Source organism: Xenopus laevis, chromosome 4L, assembly GCF_017654675.1.
Source record: "Xenopus laevis strain J_2021 chromosome 4L, Xenopus_laevis_v10.1, whole genome shotgun sequence".
Lineage (NCBI taxonomy): Eukaryota > Metazoa > Chordata > Amphibia > Anura > Pipidae > Xenopus > Xenopus laevis.
The window spans coordinates 30,575,273-30,595,252 of NC_054377.1; the positions used below are offsets into that span (position 1 = coordinate 30,575,273).

Below are 19,980 nucleotides of genomic sequence, written 5' to 3' on the forward strand. Positions count from 1 at the left end.
GAACAGAAGGAGAAGTATGCCACCATAGCTCGCAATAAGGTAGAGGAAAAATACAGACATCACAAGCAAAATGGTAACAGACCTTGAGGCAAGTTGAATTCAAAAATTCTCAGTTGGATTCAGTATGAGATTCACTTCAACAGGAGTAAAATATATACATTTAAAAATAAATAAACAAATAATATATATATATATATATATATATATATATATATATATATATATATATATATATATATATATATATATTTAACTCCACCCCACAACTTTGTTAAAAGTCTGTATTTGGTTTAATTCCTGCCAACCCTGTGCTCAACTACTCTGCTTTCTATGAATAGGTACAACAAATGGGGAAGTACTGGGGTGAGTGTTGTGACTCAGAAGACAGGAGGGAGTCATCTGGAGGACACTAAGGGGCAGATTTATTTAGCTCGAGTGAAGGATTCGAATGAAAAATAATTCGAATTTCGAAGTATTTTTTTGGGTACTTCGACCATTGAATGGGTCAAATTCGATCAAATTCGATCAAATCGAATGATTCGAAGTAAAAATCGTTCGACTATTCTATAGTCTAAGTACTGTCTCTTTAAAAAATACGTTGACTACATACTTCACTACGCCACTTTAAACCTACTGAGGTGTAATGTTAGCCTATGGGGACCTTCCCCAGCACTTTTCTAAACATTTTTTGATCGAATAAAAATCCTTCGATCGATCGCTTAAAATCGTTAGTTTCGAAGGATTTTATCGAAGGATTTTTACTTTTATCGTTCGATCGCAGCATTTGCACTAAATCATTCAAATTCGATATTCGAATTCGAAGGATTTAACTTCAAGGGTCGAATTCGAGGGTTTATTAACCCTCGAAATTCAACCTTTGATAAATGTGTCCCCAAGCGTTTTACAATGACTTTCATTCTACTTTAAAACAAAAATTCCACTAAGTGGTAATAAAAACCTGCAAACATATGAGAACATTATGGAGAATAAGCACTAATGTAACTAAAGTCCACCAGGCTGGTATCTTAAGAGTAGAATTTTTTTTAATTGTAAATTTAGCTTTTTAATTGTAAATTTAGCTTTTTATGTTAGTCTACACCAGCCTCCCTGCCCCTTTGTGAATGCAGGAGAGGTAAGAGAGTGCATGGTGGGTAGCATGTAGTCAGCCTCCTCATGTGGGAAAAACCTAGGAGCATCCCTTTTGGGCAGATGATTATGTTGCGGTATAACAATAAAGACAGTTTAGCAGTGAATATAAGGCAGTTGAAAGTAACAATACATACTGATATCTCTTATTTTCACAATGTAACTTGTACTGAATCCCTTAATTTGTTACATCACAGATTCTTGCTTCAACAGAAAGTGACTGCCGTTTTTTATTGTGATCATAGGAGAAAACAAGCATTTAACAATGTATGTTTACAGCTAAATCTAAAATAAGTCCAGTTGATGCTTGCAACACAATTTTTTGACACCAAATCTCGCCACAAGGTTTGAGCTAGATGTACTGTATAATTTTATTGTCACATAGAGAAAGTGTGAATTAGATGCTGAATGTATAATATTAGCAGCCTTGTCTGAACAGTGCACCTTTAATAATATTGTTTATATCTGTCACTACAAATCCAATTTTTAACTCATCGTTGACATTCCTCCTACTTTGTTTACTGCTTGAATGCTTTATGATTGAACCAGTGGCGTAACTAGATATCACTGGGCCCAACAGAACATTTTCTTTCAGGCCCCCAAAATGTTCGGCGGTTGACTTGTTTTACCAATATTTATTGAAACTCTATATGTATACCTCCTGGGGCCCCCCTGCAGCCACAGGATCCGCTTCCTCTATAGTTACGCCCCTGGATTGAACTAAATCTTCTCAATTTTACAGGGGTGGTTCACCTTTAAATTAACTTTTAATATGTTATAAAATGGTTAATTCTATAACTGTCTTCAATTTTTATTTTTATAATTGTTCAATTCTTTGCCGCTTTCTTCTGACTGTTTCCAGCTTTCAAATGGGGATCCCATCTAAAAAAAAAAAACAAATGGTGTGCAAGGCTACAGATTAATTGTTATTGCTATTTTTGTATTATTCCTTTTTATTTAGGCCCTCTCCTATTATTCAAGTCTATTATTCAAATCAGTGCAGGGTTGCTAGGGTAATTCGGACCCTAGCAACCAGATTGCTAAAATTGCAAACTGGAGAGCTGCTGAATGAAAAGCTACATAACTCAAAAACCACAAATAATAAAAAATGAAAACCAATTGCAAATAGTCTCAGAATACTACTCTCTGCATTATACTAAAAGTAAATCTAAAGGTGAAGAATCCCTTTAACAAGTAACTATGTAACTAGTGCTAGCAAACATTCAGTTGGTCTAAGCTTTTTGGTGTTGGTTTTTCTCCATTGGCAGACACGGAAGTGAAGAGGAGTCACAGCTATAACAGCTCAGCTGAACATTAGGAATTTATACAAACACATGTATGGCTAGTTATACAGTATCTGTCCTTTCAGCATAAGGACCAATTGGTTGTCTACCATAGGGAAGCAGTCAGTGTATGGGCAATTTTATGCTCAATATAATATTTAAGCTCAATATAACCTTTTATTATTTATTTATTTTGTAGCTATGAAGCTCTGGTGCTCATCATGCCCAAAAGTGTCTCAAAGCTGATATTTACTTGGTACCATTTGATACTCCCTGATGTTTTCCTTGTGCTCAGATAATAAAATGTATTGCACCCTTTACAAAATCTTCCTTTTTACACCTTTATGTACAAGTATGGCCAAAGTTTGTCCAAGGTCTAAAATCCACAAAAACAATCCATGAATTAGCTTTAGCTGCAATGCAAAACATAGATTTGAAAAAGACCAAAGGCAACAGCACATGAGGCGTTGATCACTGATCTGCAAATTGCCAGCTCAACAAAATAATCAAAAGTCTCAAAGTGTTATACTGTTTGCTCAGCAGTTTACTAAAATGTAAGCATATGCACTAACATGGAAGTGCTGGTGTCGTTTGTAAATTATATTTTTATCATCACAAGAGGTTCAAACACTGTGCACCTGGTAAAACTGTTGGGCAGATGTGTATTTGATTTATACATATATTAATATGTTTATATATATATATAGAGAGAGAGAGAGAGAGAGAGAGAGAGAGAGACCTTGATATCAAATTATCAAATATCTATTCCATTTGACTCAGCACCTATATGACAATTAGTTTAAGAACTCAGATGTCTTCTAAAAAAAAACCTTTATTGAATAAGTTACAAAAACATTAACTCCAAGTAACATGGCCTTCGTCGTGTTTTTTTCATCTTTACAAAAGCCATGTGATTTGCTAAACTACATTACTACACGTGTCTATATTTCCCAAGCATGCACGCAATCTAAATATGCACATCAGTTACAATATAAATATATATATGAAGTCCAATAAAAAGAAGTAGTACAACCCAATATTGCAATTCTCATTTCCTTTGTCTCTCTGTGCTGTGCAACATGGCTACTGTGTTCTACATGCCTGTAAACAGCTATATACACACATGCACATGCATGTTTGTTTGTGAACCTGGAAAAATGCTATACATATATGCACACGCACATTTCCATACAATACACATGCATGCACACATTTAAATGTATATATTTATACTGTATTCCATTCCTTCATTCCTCTTTCCCTCCCTCCGTTTCTATTCCTCATCTTCTCCCTCCCTTTTCCTACATCTTTCCCCCTCCCTCTCTATCCCTCTTCATCCACACAGTGGCCCTCCCCCCCATCCTTTCTCTAGAAGCTATGACATCTGATTCATTCAATCCCTCCCAGTCCCTTGCTTCTGTACCGGTTCATAAACAGCTCTGCCTTTACCTCTGAATTTTTTTTCCTTATTAATTCTAATGTTGCAGAACCATTCCTTTAGGATGTATGACTCCATATGCCTGCCCTGTGCTCTGTAACCACGCTCCATCTCTTTCTCCATTGATAAGGTAGGTTTAATTTTATTATTCCAGCCATCCTTTAACAAAAAGAGTCAGTGGCCTTGCTTACATGTGTTGATTTTTTTTTGTAGCAATGCCAAGTATTTTTAAGGTATATTCTTTCCCTTTTTCACATGCCTCGGTCTGGCTGGTGCCTACCTGTAAAGCTATTGCTGTTTATTGACAATGAACGTTACCAGGCTAAACTGCTTTTGTCTGAGTGGAATCAGTCATGTATTATTAATGGGGAAACAATACGGGATTAGAAATGTACCCCCCTCCTTATGGCTTTACTTTGATCAATGTTTTGAACATATTTTACCTATATTTAATCATTTCTACAGCTCACCTATGCATTTGTGGTGTATGTATGCGTGCATAACAATCTGTGTGTGTGTGCGTATGTATTAATTTTATGTTAGTGCTAAGTTAACTAGTGATCAGTGCAAGCCTGTGATTGCTGTAGGTTATGTAACATACATTATTATCAATTTAATTATTCCCCTTTCACCAGCAAGGAGAATATTTGTACAGATATTTTTTTCTTAGATATTCTTTTCGTCTTAGATATTCTTGTCTTTTTTCCTCATTGTAACAAAATGATATGAATGAGGATTCCTTACTGAATCAAACAGTAGTATAGTAGTCTTTTCCCTGAATTGCATGGTTTTCCTTCAGGTGGAACACTGACTTGATTCTACTGTATTGGGAGATATATACAGTTATGTGTATTTGTATAGTGTCCCAGAGAGAATACAAAGAGTGTAATATAAACGTGCAAGAAACAGTTTGTGCCTCAGAGCTAACAATCTTCAAAAAGATGAAGAAAAAAAAAACAATTTCTGAGAAAGGGTTAAGTGTATTTACAGTATTTCAAATAGGGTGGATTTATAGAAGCTTCATTAATAAAACCCAAAGACAAAGCAACACTAATGTTTAAATGTATCTTTTGGTTAAAATATATGTGAAGCTAATTATCCTTGTCATTATAATAAGAGACCGGGTTTGTTTATGCTGTGATAGGCATGCCAATATAAATGCCATCAGTTATAGGGAAAGATGGATATCGGATACCAGGATTGGCCTGATGCATGTAAACAATGGAGAGAATACACAGTTGATTCTGTTATCTAAATGTGTAGGATAACTGATCCCAGGCTGTTGGGACTCACAAGCTTCAAAGGGGCTCTGTTCTGCATCAGGCTTGATGAATTTCCCAGTGTCAAGAATCATGATAACAGATAACTAAGCATTTGTCCTGTTGGAGTATTTCCGCTGACTGCCTGCCATAGGTTTTAATAGCATACATTTTTGGCATGCGACAGGCTATTGCCATTTACTGGAATGGCATTTAGTTAATCAGTGACAGGCATTTCTCCATCAATTGAGCAAATGCCTGGTATGCCATGGGTTTAAAAGATTAACGTTTTTGCCTTTTTTTGGTATTTGGATATTTTTGGTATTTCTTTTATTGATACTTATCCACAACTGCTGAATTCAGTCATTTTAAAGAAATGCATTTTTCTTATATACATGGAAACCAAATGAAATATCTCAAATTAAAATACTGAACATTTCACTGACACTTATAAATTATATAGAGGATTTTGTTTCTGAAGCACAATAAATAACATGAATTTTATTCCCAAACAAATTTGCCAGTTAGTGGCATAACTTTGATGGAAATACATTGTAAAAGTAATGTTTGAAATGCTACTGGATGCACATATCCAGTCTTTAAATGCTTAATGAATACCAAAGTTTTTTACTGTAATATCACAGTCTGTAAGTTCAGCAGATTTTGAATACATTCACTGAAACGTGACTCTCTATTGTCATTAACTAACCTAATCAATTTATGTATTTGTTTAGTATAGCACAGTCTGCAGTATGTTGGGAATTATTTGACAACTGGAAGGCGGTAGTGTGTACATGCTTGTTAGTTCATCTGAACCCTTTGTTTGAACTTTATAGCCATAGCTCAACACAAAGACACATACACACATGGTCAGAGGGATCAGGCATCTGTCTATACAGCACACGAAGACAGAGTATCGCTTGTCTAGCCCTGACTGTTTTTCTTGATAAAAAAAAAGCTGGCCTTTGATACATGCAGAAAAGTGAAAAGAAATGTTAGAAATTATTGCTACTTAGCTTTTTATAAGCTGCTTAGAAGTTTTAAATGATGTATTAAGTGGCTAAATAGCTAGTCCAAAATCAGCCCATGTGTAAGTTAAGTGGCATTATAAGGAGCTGCTCAATTTCTCAGAGCCTCAAGACCCTATCTTTAGCTCTTCAGGTCAGGGACCTTTTATCTTGTAATTTCTAGATACCAACTAATAATCAGTAGCTATGTACAGAAATGAAATCAATAATACTATAGCTCTTACTAAGTCCTGTCTTCTCCCAAAAACTAAGTGGAGGTTATCTGCTCATATCACTATGATGGCTTTTCAGTTTGATAGCATTGTGAGTTTAGATAACAGTTTACATAACAATTATGGGATGTGAAATTGATTTCTGGTACAAATTCAGCTCTGGTCATAATGACACAAAATGTTGAACTATAAGGGAGGAGAAAAACTATACTTAGTAACCAGGCCCTGGGTCACCATGAGCCCAAGATATCTGACCACTGGTCTGTTTATTTCCCTCTCTGTCACTATAAAAGTGACAATTCCTCTTTATCCACAGTATGCTGTAATCTGTACACTGTCTTGCGTAGGCTTTCAATATGACATTAGGCTAGAAATATTTGTCAGAGATAACTGAATGTAGGTGGGGTGGAATAACTGCTGAATTTGTTAGGATGAATCTGCACATATCTGCATATAATGACAACAGTGAAACTAGATATATCTATTTGCATACATCTTGGCTGCTCAAACAGAAGCATCAAGGGCACAAAGATGTTATGGCTAAAAAGAGACTTCAGATGGTAGAAGGTGATACATCTGTAAATGCAGACTTGCCAAATATAGAATTTTAACAACATGGGTGAACTTGAGCTTTCATATATATGTCTCATTGTGTGACAGCTGCTTCATTGAATAACTTCAATACACAGAAGTTTATAACCTCTGAACTAATCAAAGGAATGCCGACCTTTTAGGCTTCATGCATCCTTCATCCTTTTTATAGTGCTATGTTCCGAGCCTTTGATTGATGCCCCTCCATTTGTTCTATATCTATCTGTATCAGTATCTATTCTATATAGATACTGGCACGCAAGGTACAGTAGCTATAACATTGCATCACTGGTATTCTCCAGAAAAAGTCACAAAGGCAAAACTACAATGAACAATCACAGGACACAGACCATTTGTCACTTTTAATTTTAGGCTTTATCTTTATATCTTTCAGTGTCTCAAATTATGCCACTAATTTTCTTAGGGCCAAACAATTTTCACCATCACTTTTACATTCTAATAATTATGAGACTTGGCATTTTATCAAAATGTTAGATAACTGATTAAAATTAGGATCAGCAAAGTGAAGCCAGAAATATGTCCTGAACAGGAGTATTAAAGTCTCATGCACACGAAAAGGGGATAAAGGGCTTTGGCACTAAAAAGGTAACTGGGAGTACAGCATAATTAGAATATGACCCATTTCTATTTTAGATGTGATCATTGTGTTAGTAAAATTAGGTCACAATTCCAAAAATAGATATTGCATTTATTAGAAATCACCCGTTTGACACATAGAAATATTGCACAAATTTCAATTGTCATAAACAACAGAAATTATTAACAATGTTTGAGTACTATGAGAATCCAAGTCTCAGCTAATGCATTCTTTGTTGACAACCAGGCAAAAACATTTAAAGGGGTAGTTGATCTGTAAACTTAAATTAAGTATGATATTGAATGTCCTATACATTTTTTATAATTTTTTATTAATCATTTAACTTTTCCTGCTGCCTCTTTCCAATGTTACAATGGGGGTCATTGACCCTGGCAGCCAAACCTATTGCTCTGTACTACAATGTTATTGTTATTGATACATTTTATTACGTATTTGTCTCTTAAATTCCCATGCTATGTATACTTCAATCCAAAATTTGGACCCTAGCAATCAGATCTCCCAAACTGGAGAGCAGGCCTTTACTAAGAATTCAAATACATTAAAAAATGAGGACCAGTTGCAAATTGTCTAACAATATCACTGTCTACACTAAAAAAAATTAAAAATGAATTACCCCATTTTTATAAAATAGTATATATTTAGAAAACCCACTTTCCCGCCCCAATGTATTTTCATGGGGTAGTTGGAGTTCCCCAAGCTGCTTGTTAAGTGAGCACTGTTGCACCCCTTAATGGTGATTTTACCTTTAAATAAACTTTCAGTATGATGTAGAGAGTGATATTCTGAGACAATTTGCAATTGGGTTTTTTATTATTTTTATTATTTGTGTTTTTTGAGTTATTCTCCAGTTTACAATTTTAGGGTCCTAATTACCCTAGCAACTGTGCATTGATTTGAATGAGATTCTGGAATATGCATAGTAGAACCCCTGAATAGAAGCTGAGTAATAAAAAATTAGCAATAACAATACATTTGTAGGTTTACAGAGCATTTGTTTTTAAGATAAGTTCAGTGACCCCCATTTGAAAGCTGGAAAGAATCAGAAGACGAATGGAAATAATTCACAGACTATAAAAAATAAACAATGAAGACCAATTTAAATGTTGCTTAGAATAGCCCATTCTATAAAATACTAAAAGTTAACTCAAAGGTGAACGACCCTTTTAACACTGTAGCATTTGCACACTTTCCATTAGTTGTGTTTCTTATACTAATTGTAAGACTGGGGCACTGAATATCCCTACCTTCAAGCAGGGCCAGATTTACATAGTGGGCCCACTGTCATTCGTTTGCCCCTGTTTCCCTTTAATTCGCTCAAATTTTAATCATGGGGACCAGAGCAATGGGGATTGGCGCACAGGAGATGTAAAAAACTTTCACATCTCCTGTGCATCCCCAGTGTTTCTGAACCAATGTTGGTGTGTTTGGGCAGCACACCACCCCCTAAAATTCTGCCGCCCTAGGCCCTGGCCTTGGTGGCCTTTCCACAAATACAGGCCTTCAAGTACAAGGTACTGTTTTATTTTTACTGTTTATTATCACTTGAAAAATTATTGTTTTCACTAGAACTAAATTACATTCATTTGATTTGGACTTTCTGAATAAATGGTTTACAGATAATTGATTCCATTATGAAAGAAGGCAGTTCCATACAACTCAGGTTAACCATTCTGCCATGTTTTGGAATATAAATGAAAGCAAAAATGTGCCAATATTTTAGCTATCATGACTATAATATAAAGTCTCAGTTACTCTGTATGTTACAGTTTGATATATGATTAATATTGTGAGAGGATTGATTGCTGGGATTTATGTGGCTGTAACTTATGCACAGAATGTATCGTGTATAATACAAAAGGAGTCCAGACACAGCCCCCATATGCATTTCTACTAAGAAATGACTGGTTTGTAATGTGTACCATATACTCTAACATGCAGCCTGCTCTTTAATTCCTGTACTGGACTGAATCCTGGACTTAATGCTTTGTAATTATCCTGCCTCATACCTAGACTAAGCAGACAGCCTGGAGGCTCCTGGGGATATTCCACTAAAGCTTTCCCACAAATCTTTATGCTTCAGATTCTGCTTATCACTCATAGCTGTTCTGCATGAAGCAGCAAGTACAACCCATGGCCTGGCATCCCTGAAAAACCTCCCATTATAAATCTAGTCCTGAACTCCATTTAGGGACAGATTTCTAAACTGGGCGCCCCTAGGCCAACTGCAACCACCTCGCCCTGGCAACCATACAACTCAACGCTCCTTGTCTCCTTGCATGCATGTACAGTACGTCCACCTGCTACTTTGTTCGCGGTTCAGCTGCTGGGGACTAGGGACTCTTGCTCATCCAGTACTTCAGAGGCAGATGTGGCTGGGTGGCATTCCGCCCCTAATCTAATTTTTGTACGTCTCTAGGCCCAGGCTTCTGTGGCCTTCTCACAAATCTGTGCTGAGCAGGTGTGGATTCCAAGCTGAGCTTACCCCTCTAAGAATGATAAGAACTATACTTTTCCAGTGTATTGTAAACTCCAGCCCTATGGAGGATGACCATAAGGGACAGTGTTTGCCATTACCATGAAGCAAGATGTGGGTAGAGATTCAAGAGGGGAGTGGCACTTCTCAGGACCTTCATCGAAGTTAATCCACCCCTGCTCTGACCACTTCCACTTCCATACAGTTGCCTTTTTCTGTGATCTTAAAACCCCATGTTATAACATCTAGAAATAGTTGAGTAAGGAGTACCCAAGGGATCCTCCCAATGAAAAAGGGACCGTTAATATTTCATATTCTATTAAAGGGGACCTGTCACCAGACATAAAAAGCTGCATAATAAAAGTTGTTTTTAAATTAAAACATCCATACTTGTTATAAACTTGTTTAAAAGTCTCAGCTGTCAACCATATATTGCCTGCCATTCCTCTATGCCTTAGGCATAGAGGCGAGGCAATCAACTACTTTCTCTTTTCATTCTGCACTTCCTAGATACCACTGCACTCCCCATATCACCCTCCCTCCTCAATGTCAAATTGTGTAACCAGTGCATGGACAGGGATAAGATATAATTTAAAGGAACAGTAACATCAAAAAATGAAAGTGTTTTAAAGTAATAGAAATACAATGTAGTGTTGCCCTGCACTGGCGAAACTGTTGTGTTTGCTTCAGAAACACTACTATTTATATATAAGCTATTTATTACATACTGTATAATTTTTTTATACTGTATAAGCCACTGTGTAGCAATGGGGGCAGCCATTCAAAGGAGAAAAGGATCAGTTTACACAGTAGATAAGCTCTGTAGAACATAATTGTGTTATCTGTTATCCACTATTTAACCTGTGCCATATAGCTTTTTTTTTCAATTTCTGCTGTTGCTATACAGCAGCTTGATTATATGAACTATAATAGTGTTTCTGAAGCAAAAGAACAGTTTTGCCAATATAAATGGGCTCTGCTAAAGCTGGCCATAGATGCAAGGATCAGATCGTACGAATCATGGATTTGTACGATTTTCGGACCGTGTGGAGAGTCCCGTCATTTTTTGTCCGGCGGAGATCGGTCGTTTGGTCAATCGGACAGGTTAGAAAATTTCCGGCTGCAGATAATATCTCTGCATGTATTGCTGATCATACGATTTTCAGTGAGAGACTGTCACTAGCTTTATCAGACATAACTATTGTACGATTGCTGTCAGAGGTAGTACATTGGCTGATCTGTTCTTTTGTACTTTATTTGATCAGAATGGTAATACTGTGATCTTTATGGTTAGTGGAGGGGGAGATGGGAAAGTCCGATCGTACGTTGATACGTACGATCGGATCTTTGCGTCTATGGCCAGCTTAAGTCATGTGGTCTCATGTGGTGGAATGCATAAAAAGCCACTGTGCAGAATTGCGTGAATTAATGCAGGTGTATAAGTGCCCATAGATGTCCACATATTTTTTTTCTGTACAATAAAATGCAGGATGTTAGTTGCATTGGTTTCAGTTTTGTAACTGCTCGCATTGTTAATCTGCAGAGAATCCAACACCGCCCTTCACAATCTGTTTCCATTACCTAATGGAATCTGTCCTTACACAGATTTTCACTGTAATTTTCCAATACAGTACGTATACCTATTTAAAGAGACATGCAACAGATAATGATCAGCTCTAATTTGAAAATGAATGAACTGAGATGGAAAGGAATGGGAAAAGAAAGAAAACTATGCAAACAGCTATTCAATACACATTGATAAAAACTTTTCACCTTGTTTTGAAGGGTATATAATCCAATTGCCATAACATTTTGCCTAATAAAATACATTTTATTCCACATGCATTCATATATACATTTATTACAATGGTTTTAAAGTTTTTGTGAATATAACTGCTACTAAAGACGATGTCAGTCTGTGCCTTCCTATTGTCCGGTCTGGTGATCTGACTATTTAAAAAATGCAGCAAAAGTCATCTGATTAAACCCGTGAGGAAGCATGCAAGGCTGCATTCTGCTACAAGAGACTGAAGCAATATTGCAGGAAAGATTGAAAACGCTGTTTTCAATTGTAATCACATCTTCAAATAAATTAAGTTGTTTTAATGGATGTATATTTGGAAAGTTGCTAAGAACTACATTTTCTTTCATTAGGCAAAAATATTATACCAGGGTATACATTGCCCTTTAAAGTTATTTGTAAAGAAATTTGCTATTGCAAGCAGAACTTGTCTGTCTGTTTAACATCTCTGCACTGCTGGTTCTTACTCCAGAAACAATACAGAAAAAGACAGCTACAGTCATATGAAAAAGTTTGGGAACCCCTCTTAAAGGAGAAGGAAAAGCTTTGTGCACTTGAAGGTGCCAAATGTTAGGCATAGATTTTCGATGATATTCAAGTCAGGGGACTGTGACGGCCATTCCGTTGTCTTTTTGGAATATCCAACCCCTGCGTAACTTCAAATTTGTGACTGATGCTTGAACATTATCCTGAAGAATTTGTTGATATTGGGTTGAATTCATTCGACCATCGACTTTAACAAAAGCCCCAGTCCCTGAACTAGCCCCACAGCATGATGGAACTTCCACCAAATTTGACAGTAGGTAGCAGGTGTTTTTCTTGGAATGCGGTGTTCGCCTTCCGCCGTGCATATAGTTTTTTGTTATGACCAAATAACTAAATTTTTGTCTCATCAGTCCAAAGTCTCATCAGTCCAAAGTACTTTGTTCCAAAATGACGGTGGCTCGTGTAAATGAGCTTTTCTATACAACAAGCGACTGCAGAAAGGGCTTTTTTCTCATCACCGTGCCATACAGATGTTATTTGTGCAAATAGCGCTGAACTGTAGAACGATGTACAGATACAACATCTGCAGCAAGATGTTCTTGCAGGTCTTTGGAGATGATCTTTGAGTTGTCTGTAACCATTCTCACAATCCTACACATATGCCGCTCCTGTATTTTTTTTGGCCTGCCAGACCTGGGTTTTACAGCAACTGTGCCTGTGGCCTTCCTTTTCCTGATTACATTCCTTACTGTTGAAACTGACAGTTTAAACCTCTGAGATAACTTTTTGTAGCCTTCCCCTAAACCATGATACTCAACAATCTTTGTTTTCAGATCTTTTGAGAGTTGCTTTGAGGATCACATGCTGTCACTCTTCAGAGGAGAGTCAAACAGAAGCACAACTTGCAATTGACCACCTTAAATACATTTTCTCATGATTGGACACACCTGTCTATGAACTTCAAGGCTTAATGAGCTAATCCAACTGATTTGGTCTTGCCAGTAATCAGTATTGAGCAATTACATGAATTCAAATTAGCAAAATTACAAGGGTACCCAGTTTTTCACATTTGATTTAACTTCATACAACTGAATAATGCTTCACTAAAAATCTTTGTTCAGAAAACACCCCAGTACTCCTGTTCCTGGGAAACGAAAGACATACCACTGTTATCTTTTTTGTTGAAAGTGGAGTAAATTATTATGCAGGCTGAGAGGGGTTCCCAGACTTTTTCATATGACTGTAAATAACAGACATGACGGGAACTGCCCTTGTTTAGAGAGACAAAGTAGGAGCACAGAAAAGAATCAGCAAAATGTATTACCTTCGGTAACCACGGAAAATATTTTATTTGTATATAGAAAAGCTTCTTAACATTTATTTTATTATAAAGTTTTTGGGTGGAGGGACACATTAGTATCACAACTGCCCAATTTGCATAACTTCACTTACAGGTTGTAAATAAGCCCGTTTAGCGGTCAGTCGAAAATCTACATTAGCGATTCCCAGAGTGTGGCGCTGGCCTGAAGCAGTGAGTAAGCTGCCTATTCTAATGCCATTTTGGGTGATATTTATGTTAGAATTGTTTGAGAACTATTTGCTCTTGGTGATCCCACCATCTGAAGTAATTTTGGGTGGGTAACATTTGGGGCAATCATGTATTTGCTGTCCTGGATAGTCTTGGATTTTAAGATGAATGGTTGAGATGCTAATGTTTTCATATGCCAGCAATCCTGTTTTGAGCTAAGTGGGCCCTAACCACATGTCTGACCGCATGAACATTGAGAAGGCAGGATAAAAGAAAATATAATAGCAATAAAAGTAATGTAGTAAGTTTGTTCCCAAATAACAACTTCATTTTCAGATATTTAAAGCTACCTGGTAAGATTTTTTTTTTATTCCAAGAGTTAAGTAACTGTGTTTCTGGCAGTTTAACTCCATAAATCTTTGCTAGTCTATTTTTATTTGACTTTTTTTGTGAATAACCCTCTGAGTGTGAAATGTATGAGAGAGGGATATAATGTTAAAGTTCCAGTGCTTTTAGACCCATACATAGGGATACTATGGTAACTAATTACTACAGACTGCACTGGTTTCTGCACAGTCTTTCACTATGCATTTAAATATATTTTTAATCATTCAGAATATGGATATATGATCCTGTCCTCACAGAGACGGCCACATACTTGTTACACTGTATATGTGCTGACTCTTACATTCCCATGCACTGGCTTTGTATGCATTCCACTATACAGGAACAGAGCTAATTGTTCTCTATTGTACCTATGCCAATGAGGCTGCTGTGAAGCGCTGAACACATTTTTGATGCAACATTCAGCATCTTGCTGTGGTCCTGTCTGTATTGGCCATAACAATAGGAGTGGTTTAGCTTTTTAAAAGGGTGGTTCACCTTTAAGTTTACTGTTAGCATGTTATAGAATGGCCAATTCTAAGTAACTTTTCCATTTGGATTCATTATTTATTTTTTTATAGTTATATTATTTGCCTTCTTCTGATTCTTTTCAGCTATCAAAATAGGGGTTACTGACCCCTTATAAAGAAAATGTTCTGTAAAGCTACAAATTTGTTATTGGTAGTTTTTATTATTCATCTTTCTATTCAGACCCTATCCTATTCATATTTCAGTCTCATATTCAAATTAATGCATGGTTGCTAGTTAACACAAAGGTGAACAACCCCTTTAAAACACTATAGCATGGGAGTACGCAAATAAATATTGATGTGTAAGGGCTTAACTACTCTAACGGGCCAGCTGACATTATCATTGAACAGAGCTGCTAGAAGAAGCTGGGCTGTCCAATGAAAAGACTGGAATTTGTGTGCCAATGGCTGCATGTGGTGTCAGGTTAGAACAAGTAATTTGTGGGTATGAATGTTAGTGTATGATAAAGCAATAATTCCAGCAGCACTCCGATATGTGAATCAAAGATTATTTATTCATGCCATTAGCAGAGCGACGTTTCGGGCTATTCCAGCCCTTTATCAAGCTTATCGAGCTTTCTAAAGGGCTGGAATAGCCCGAAAGGTCGCTCTGCTAATGGCATGAATAAATAATCTTTGATTCACATATCGGAGTGCTGCTGGAATTATTGCTTTACAGTGGAGTTTTTCCTTGGGCAGAGAGGAACACAGCTGTGCACCCAACGCTGCAAAAGGCGATCTAGTGTAAGTGTGGCACCTTATTGATTTGATTTGACGACAATGTTACTGTATGAGTTACTGTTAAGTCCAGGCTGCCAGTAATTCCTGTGTTTCCTTGCATCCATGCATGCAGTTACTTGCAATTCATAAAAGAAGAATGGACAGGCACATTAGCTGCAAGTTGCAAACGAGCATGTTTAGACACAATTACCTTTGTGCATAACGTCAATATTGCACTCAATTTCGTGTAAATGAGCCCTTTAATGTCTAAAGGAAGGGTGAAGTTCTGAGGATGTTTTTCAATGGAACATCCTGAAATCCTGAAACTAAAAATATTATCTTACAATCAGGGCCGCCATCAGAAATCGCAGGGCCCCATACGAAAAAATTTCCTGGCTATGGTTCCCACATGTTAATAAAAAAAATATTGGTGGTCAGGGCCCCCCCATTAAAAAAAACATTTGTGGTCAGGGCCCCCCATTAAAAAATATTGGTGGCTAGGACCCCACATGGGGAAAAAAATTGGTGGCCAGGGTCCCCCTTAAACGTCCATGTAAAAAAACTTGCCCCCCCCAGAAGTTTAAAAAAAATTTGGTGCCCAGGGCCCCACCACAAAACAGGGACCACAAAGGGTGGTCAGTGAGCTTCCAACTACAGAAGGGAGGAGGAGAGCACAGGTGGCTGCATCTTCTTCCAGTGACAGCATTTTCTTTCCTTATTGGTCACAGAATTTCAAGTCCTGGTAAAGCTGCATGGTGATTGGATGAGCTGGAGGAGAAGGTCAAACCTCAGCTATCCAATCCCTGAGCAGCTCAACCGGGACTTAAACTCAATGACCAATAAGGGGAAGTAATGGACAGAAAATACCTCCCCTTGTGCTCCCGCCCTGCCTTTCCGAAGTCAGCAGCTCTCAGAAAACAGGGGCGTGGCGTGGCCAGGCCCCCCCTTACCCTCGGGGCCCCCTACAACTCTCCCCCCTGTCCCCCCCTGATGGCTGCCCTGCTTACAATGCACCATGTCGGCAGGTGAATATATGAGTCTGCAATCAGTACATGAAGAGGAGCTGCAACTGCATTTGGCTCTGATCAGACTGCCGGACTGAACAAACGGAACTACAGAATATGGCCGTACACTTGCATAGATGGCAGTCATCTGATTGGCCTGTGATTAATTGGTCAGATACTGTGGAGAGTATTATATGGCCACTTTTAGTTTTAAATTCAATAAGACCATTTACAAACAGGTGATTAAGAAAAAAAAACGGATTCTGCAAATATAGATAAAAATCTAACTTTATATCATTCTCTTGCATGTGCAGTCAGCTGGTTTTGCACAGTGTGCAGCTTTTTACAATGGATTTGTGTCCCGCATAGCTTTAGCAAATCTCTCCATATAAATCAGACCCTTTTGTTTCAATTGTCTGACTATTTAATATGCTTAACTGCACAAAAGGTTAGAGCAAGGTTGGAGCTACACAGCCCTTGTTCCTGTAACTACTGTTGCTGAATATTTCTGTAATTCAAACAATTGTGAAAATAAAACCCTTGCAATATCATGCTGAAGCAATAATGTAGATCTAAGGAACATAATGTCCTGGTTTATGTTACTTTGTATAGATGCAATATGCTATTTGAGGAGAGTGCATTTTAAAGTACAATTTAATTTAGGTATGAATATATATTATTAGGTACCCCATCCATGGCCTCCCCACAACTTTCCACAGGAATATTCTTTCTGCTTCCCTAGCAAAGAGATAGGATTGGGGTAAAACAATCAGAACAAATAACACAAAGGTGGTTACACAACTCTGTGATGATTTTTGTTTTGCTCAATATTGTATTGCTGTCCTATTAAGTATGGCCTCTTCCTGCCACATTAGGCCTAAAGTGATAAAGATGCCTACATTAAGCTTTGCATCAGCAGTTACTGTGAGCTCATTCCTTTCCAAATACTTTATAGGAATTGCCGTGCATCTGACAAACAGGAGCGGTAATCTACAGAAAATCTATTCATTGGTGTGTAATGTATGTGAAGGATGAGGGGGGCTGAAAGATTAAGGCCCTGCAATGGCTGTTTTGGCATAGATTCTGCTGCCAGTAATGGAGGATCTAATTACCCATATGCTTAAGTGGCTTTGCTTGTTGAGAATCTTTTCCAGTTTGTCTAGGAAGGCATTTATTTTTCTTTATATATGAGTACTCATATGTATGCAGTCAATACCTAACCACTTCAATTATTCTAAACAATTTTCGCTATGGGAAATTCTATGTATGCTTTGCATTTTCTTCTTTCTGTGTGTTTTTCATCAACGCAACATTCTACTGTCTTAACAACCTGTGTCTGATTTAGTAAGGGCTCTTACATACCAGTGTTGGGTCATGCGTTCCCCTGCATAAGGGGTTTATGTATGATGCAGTGAGTTCAAACAGATAGCAGAGAATGGGCTGCCTTAACTCGTGTGTTCCCTTGTAGTGGAATGCATGAAAGAGCTGCTGAGTATGGCGCTCTTTCAACTTTTGACAAATGGAGTAAATACTTATGGGTGCTCATTTCACCTTAAGCAGGTCCATTTTAAGCTATATTCACCAGTGAATACTATGTGGATACAAATATCTGGCTTGTATTTATTAAGAAATACTTCCAAGGAGTTTTGTCCAGGTCCTAATACTTCCAGCTATCTTCAACTTTATATAACAGCCCACCATACACATGAACTATAACATCTTGTACAATAAGATATAATGCACCAAAAGGTTCTTTGACCTATTCAGAGGCACTCAACTTGTGACAGAAGTTGCATTATGCATTCCATTCTGCTCTGACGCATAGGGATATCAGAAGTCCTAAATGTAGAGGCTTTTTGTTATTTTAAAATTCCAGCTTGTTTTAAACTATTGTTTATTTAAGAGTTATTAGAATTATATTGACCAGAACATTTAAGAAAACTATTTGTTCTGTTCTGCATTCTGAATATACCAAAGTTTATATTACAGAAAAGATTTTCACGTCTGTCTGGAAAGGAGCCCGGGGAACAATAAGTTAGGAATTCCACTTTGATCCCTGTATCTTTCCATTATATTTCACTTTTGAGGATCTGTCTAATGTAGGAAGGACACTTGACAGCAGATTAAGGCCAAGTATATACAGAGCTTGCATTGCCTAAGAAAAGAATTTGCAAAGACATGGATCTACAACTATTCCTTACCTACAAATTCCAGAATCTTGAATGATGCTCATATTGTGAGACATTGTCCCTCAAGGGACAAAATATGTACTGTAGTCTGGGCACTGATGTTAGTTTTCGGTCCACTTCCTACCAAGGCTGTTTTCCCACAGCGTAAATTTGTCAAACGAGCCATTGCTTTTCTAAGATACACATTGCCACAACCATTAACTATAAAAGCATCTGAAACAGGGATATCATGAAACGACCATAATAGTACCGCTCTTGCATCTTGCTTTCTATATCTGTGGCTATTTTGGCAACATGTGGTCTGCAAAACCAGAACTGCACTGATCCAAATGTCCAGCTGTCAACTAAACCATCAAAATACAAAGGGGTTCCTTGCAATGAAATCATCTGATGATACCATAAAGATACATTCATCAGATGGCCATGATTTCACATGTGACCAACCACAGCAAACCTGGAGGTTTCACAATTTTGACAAACCTACACAATGACCAAAATGGTCATTCTTTATGTGCTTTTAAATAGTCTCTTACATATTTAAGTTTGAGCACCTCCTATAGACTCAATTTCACTGATTCTATGGTGTTTATAAGATTTTAATCCTACAACATTGTTGTGTGGCAGCACAAAAATGTGGTCAACAAATTTGTCCATTGTGTGGTCAATTTTAATCTGACCCTAGCAACAGGCAGTCAATAAAATGACTGGAAGACAATTAAGAGAAATAAGGCAGTGGACAAAATAAGGATATCTAGCCTTAAACCATATCTAATTGGCTTTTGGTTATGGGTAGGTAATGTTGTTCCCAACAACCACCTTGCATTTTAATGTCAAGTTAGAGGGGAGGAGAATTGAAATGCCAGTAATTATAATGCCGCCGTTGCAAATTGTTTTAGAATACCTATTTCTACATTATATTGGCAAAAGACAAAATTTTTGGGGAAGAACAGCAAATTTATTAGAATTTGCATTAGATATATATATATATATATATAATATATATATATATATATATATATATATATATATATATATATATATATATATATATATACACACACACACACACACATGGGAAACAACAAAATAGCATAGTTCTAGTTAGGTATGCAAACTTCTAATTCTATTTTAGAAAAGAAAATTAAGGATGTTTTCCATGAAAATTCGTTTTCGAGTTTATTATTTTTTTCACATTTTCGGGTTTTTGGGGGTTTTTTTTAAAAAAACTTGAATTTTTTGAGATTTATTATACCCCAACCCTGAAAATAGCTCAAATCCAAAAATACACC

General features: G+C 37.0%; 1 protein-coding gene across 2 annotated transcripts in view; it reads left to right on the top strand.

Moving 5' to 3' along the window:
• The first annotated feature begins 3,838 nt into the window (after positions 1-3,838).
• sptbn2.L (spectrin, beta, non-erythrocytic 2 L homeolog) overlaps positions 3,839-19,980 on the top strand; it is a 115,667-nt gene continuing 99,525 nt past the window's right edge. Inside the window, exon 1 of one of the 2 annotated variants that reach the window (XM_018257715.1) lies at positions 3,839-3,997. The gene's annotated coding sequence lies outside the window, so the exon portion shown is untranslated. The remainder of the gene's footprint in view (positions 3,998-19,980) is intronic. The other variant, XM_018257716.2, reaches the window with a different exon arrangement.